The following is a 4,728-nucleotide window of genomic DNA, read 5'->3' as shown; positions in this document are numbered from 1 at the left end:
CCATTTCCTTGAATTTCCAACCATGTTGTATTCGGACACAACTGTAGATAAACTCATCTCCAGTATTCCTTGGCTTGTGCATTCTTCTTCGGCTTCCGACACTTGCTTGAATGATGTCTGGCCTTTCCACAGTTGTTGCTGTTCCATTTGAACTTCTTTGCTTTCTTGGAGTCATCTCTACATGGTGCATCACCGGAGATTTTCGTTTCTTGTTAATAGTCATTTGTTAAATTTCAACAAAGTTTGCTTCAAATTGGTCAATAGGTTTCCTTCCATTTTTCCTATCGTCTTCCTCAATTCTCAAGCGGATAATAAATTCTTCCAAATTCATCTCTTTACGTTTGTACTTGAGATAATTTTTTAAATCCCTCCACACAGGAGGGAGTTTCTCAATGATGGTAGCCACTTGAAAAGATTCGCTCAATTCCATTTTTTTGGCATGTATGTCGTGTAAGAGAACTTGAATGTCTTGCATTTAGCTTATCACAGTGTTTGAATCCATCATCTTGTAGTCCAAAAATTTACCTACGATGAACTTCTTTGTTTTGACATCCTTGGTCTTATTTTCTTTTCCAATGAATCCTACAAATCCTTGCCTGAGTTCTACAAACTATACACTCCATATAGTGTATTGTCTAATCCATTAAGGATGCAGTTTTGGCACATAAAATCGATCATAATCATTAATATGAACTGTGTGTTGAAACAAAATCGGCTAAAACATCATTTCATTCGGTTTAAAGGAACACGAAACCCATAGAATTAATCCACAATGATATATGTGATTTGAAATTCGTTCAAACTAGGGGCGGTAAGAAATACTTTGTAACTTTCATCGATGATTGTACAAAGGTATTGTTATATCTTTCTTTTAAGAAGTAAAGATGAAGCGTTGGATGCATTTAAACATTATAAGGCTGGAGTTGAAACATAACTTGACAAAGGAATTAAGAATATTCGTAGTGATAGAGGATGTGAATATGGGGCACTGTTTGAAGAATTCTGTTCCGAAGATGAAATTATTCATCAAACAACGACACTTTACTCTCTTCAATCAAATGTCATTGTTGAATGCAAAAACTGAACTCTTAAAGAAATGATGAATGCATGTTAATAAGTTCGGGATTACCTCAAAACTTGTGGGGGAAGTTATTTTAACAGTAAATAGTTTTCTTAATCAAATACCACTCAAGAAAATGGAAGAGACTCCATATGAACTATGGAAAGATCATCCTCCATCCTACCAATGCTTAAAAGTGTGGGGGTATTTGGTAAATGTTGAGGTTTCTAAGCATAAACAAATAAAGATTGACCCCAAAGCAATTGATTGTATATTTATTGCATACACCGATAATAGTAGTGCATATTGTTTTATTTTACACAAATCTGAAATTCAAGATGTACACAAGAGCAACATTATTAAATCAAGGAATGCGATATTCTTTGAGAATGTGTTTCCTAGTAAAGATAAGTTAAATGTGAATTCAAATAAACGAACTTATGATATTACAAATGGATCTTCAAATGAGGAAGAACTAAAATGTAGTAAGAAGGCTAGAATGTCCACAACATTTGATCTAAATTTTATAACATACATGATAGAAAATGACCCAGCGACTTTCGAGGAAGCCATGTCTACCTCGGAAGCACCATATTGGAAGGAAACTATCAACAGCGAGATAGATTCCATAATACAAAATCATACATGGGAGTTGATTGATTTACCTCCTGAAAGCAAGCCTTTAGGGTGCAAATCTTCAAGAAGAAATTGAAACCTAATGGATCAATTGACAAATATAAGGCTAGGTTGGTTACCAAAGGTTATAGGTAGAAAGAAGGACTAGGCTTTTTTTATACATATTTACCCGTAACTGGAATCACTTTGATAAGGTTGCTAATTGAAATTGCCGCAACACATAACCTTGAAATTCATCAAATGGACGTAAAAACAGTATTCCTAAATGGTGAGTTAGAAGAAGAGATTTACATATACCAACTTGAAGAGTTCGTGTCTCCAAATCAAAGTCATAAAATTTGTAAACTTGGTAAGTCCTTATATGGATTGAAACAAGCTCCTAAGTAATGACACCAAAAGTTTGACAAAACAATATTGTCAAATAGATTAAAAATAAATGAATGTGATAAGTGTGTATACGTGAAAAATACACCAAATGCCTATGTAATAGTATGTCTATATGTAGACGGTATGTTGATAATGGGCAATGGTCACGATATGTTGTTAAAGACCAAGAAAATGCTAACGAAGTATGTTGATATGAAAGATATGGGTGTGGCGGATGAAATACTAGGGATAAAGATTTCTAGAACATCGGAAGGAATTGTACTTTCTTTATCTCATTATATTGAGAAAATACTTAAAAAGTTTGATGTGTTAGAGGAAAATTAGGCGAAAATCCCAATCGACACAAGTTTACTCTTAGTAAAAATTATGGGTGAGAGCGTGTCACAACTAAAGTATTCACATGTGATAAGCAATCTAATTTATATTACAAACTGCATCGACCGGATCCTGTGTTTGCTATAAATAAACTTAGTAGATTCACAAGTAATCCAAACCATGATCATTTGAAGGCTTTGATAAGCATTCTTAGGTATTTAAATTATACCATAACCTATGGATTACACTTCACTAAATATCATGTGATATTATGATACGAATTGGATATCCGACATGAAGGATTTCAAGTCCACTAGCGTTTATGTGTTTACCCTTGGTAGAGTTGCTATCTCATGGAAATCGACAAAGCAAACATGTATAACTCAATCAACAATAGAATCTGAGTTCATTGCTTTGGATAAAGCTGGAGAAGAAGTAGAATGGTTTCAAAATTTCTTGGAAGACGTTCCATGTTGGCCTAAGGGCGGTGCCTGCTATAATTATACATTGTGATAGTCAATCGGCTATTGAAAGGACTAGAAGTAGCATGTATAATGATAAGTCTAGATATATACGACGTAGACATAACACCATCAAGCAATTAATCTCAAATGTCATCATCTCCATAGATTATGTGAAATTAAAGGAGAACATTACAGATTCATTTAAAAAAGATTTGCGTAGAGATCAAGTACGTTGCTTATCGAGAAGAATGGGAGTAAAGCCTACTATGTAAGAGTTCATGTAATGGTAACCTTACCTTGTTGATTGGAGATCCTAAGATCTTGGTTCAAATGGAAGTTATGAAGATTCTATGAAGCATTTAGGAAAGTAAATTCTTAACTCATTCCTATGATACTAAAGTGCTTTCTGTAGAGTTAATAGAGGTTAATATCATTAATGATTCCTATATCTTGATTAAGTCAAGTGAAGTAAGGCAGAAAACACTTAATAAGAGATTGTCTATGTAAGTGTGAAGAGGGGCCGTTTTAATGAGAATTATTCAATGTTTGAATTCTTTAAACACTTACGGAACCAAGATGGGTTTAAGGCCAAAATGAATCAAGTCATAAGAACTATGAATGGAATTATGAAAACATCCGTGTGAGTATTGTTGTCTTGGCTTACACTAACGACTGATTGGTTTAGGACATCATGTTCACCAATTAGCCAAATAAGTTCGATAATATTTTATTAAGGAAGATTCAAAGCTAAAAGCTACCTTGCTTGATGTAGTGTTTTTCCACCCTCTCTCTACAATTGCATCATATTTTCGCATCGCATTGCATATGCATGTTCATATTTCCATTCATGGGGGTAATTGTTGGAAATTGGTTTCAAACTAAAATTAATAGAAATTGGTCAAGTTAAAAAAAAAAAAAAAAAAGGTGACTAACTTGTCAATTTCGACCGAATATTTGAACTCGATCCGATGGTCAAATTACAAAAGTAAATAGACCAACTTGTTCTATTCGTCGAGTAGATTGTCGTAGTATATTTGGAATCTCAAAATCAATTTCAGATGAATGAGTAATTGCGGTCCAATGTTGAAAGAAAAATAGAGGAAACTGGCTAGATGACACCGTTGCTCGAGCAATGGTTCAACGAGAATCAAGCAAAAAGTTTCCGTTCGAATTTTGACAGTATTGCTCGAGCGAAAAATCTAGCAAAAAGCTAGCGAAAATGAAGTGTTGCTTCTATTCGAAAGAATGTACGATTTAGCCCACACCACTTCATCCACACCCCTTCTTCCTCTACAAATAGGACTCCTTGGACGTCTTCAAGGACACACCATCTCATATTTGTATTGAGCATTCATAAAACTCTTGCAAAATCTCTTTCTCCTTATTTCGTATCATTCCTTGTAGAAAAGAAATTCTGTCAAAAATTCGTAGCATTCGTGTTTTGAAATGTTGCTACCATAAGATTGAATCTGTTGTATCTTGGGAGACAAATGTAGTTAATCGTAAGCACCATAGCAGGGCAATATTGTCTTAAAGAAGGAGTGTAATGCAACTGCCTCTGATTCTTCTTCTTCTTCACATATCTTGTTTTATTTCTGGGTTTTGAATAGTTATTAGACTACATTTTGTATACTATAAATTTGTAATTTAATTACGCTCCTACGCGTTAAATCTTATCCTTGTTTATTATATACAAACAACATTTTCACTGCTTATGTAAAAGCCCAGCAACAACAATTTTTTTTTTTTTTCCAATGAATATTTATTGATTTCTACTTTTTTATTTTTCATATTTTTATATGTAATATCTAATTAATTCAATCATGATTTGAATAAGGGGAGATCCACTTGGTTGTTCAACAAATC

This window comes from Olea europaea, chromosome 13, assembly GCF_002742605.1.
Source record: "Olea europaea var. sylvestris chromosome 13, O_europaea_v1, whole genome shotgun sequence".
NCBI classification, from domain to species: domain Eukaryota; kingdom Viridiplantae; phylum Streptophyta; class Magnoliopsida; order Lamiales; family Oleaceae; genus Olea; species Olea europaea.
Note: the sequence above shows the minus strand (reverse complement) of the source record.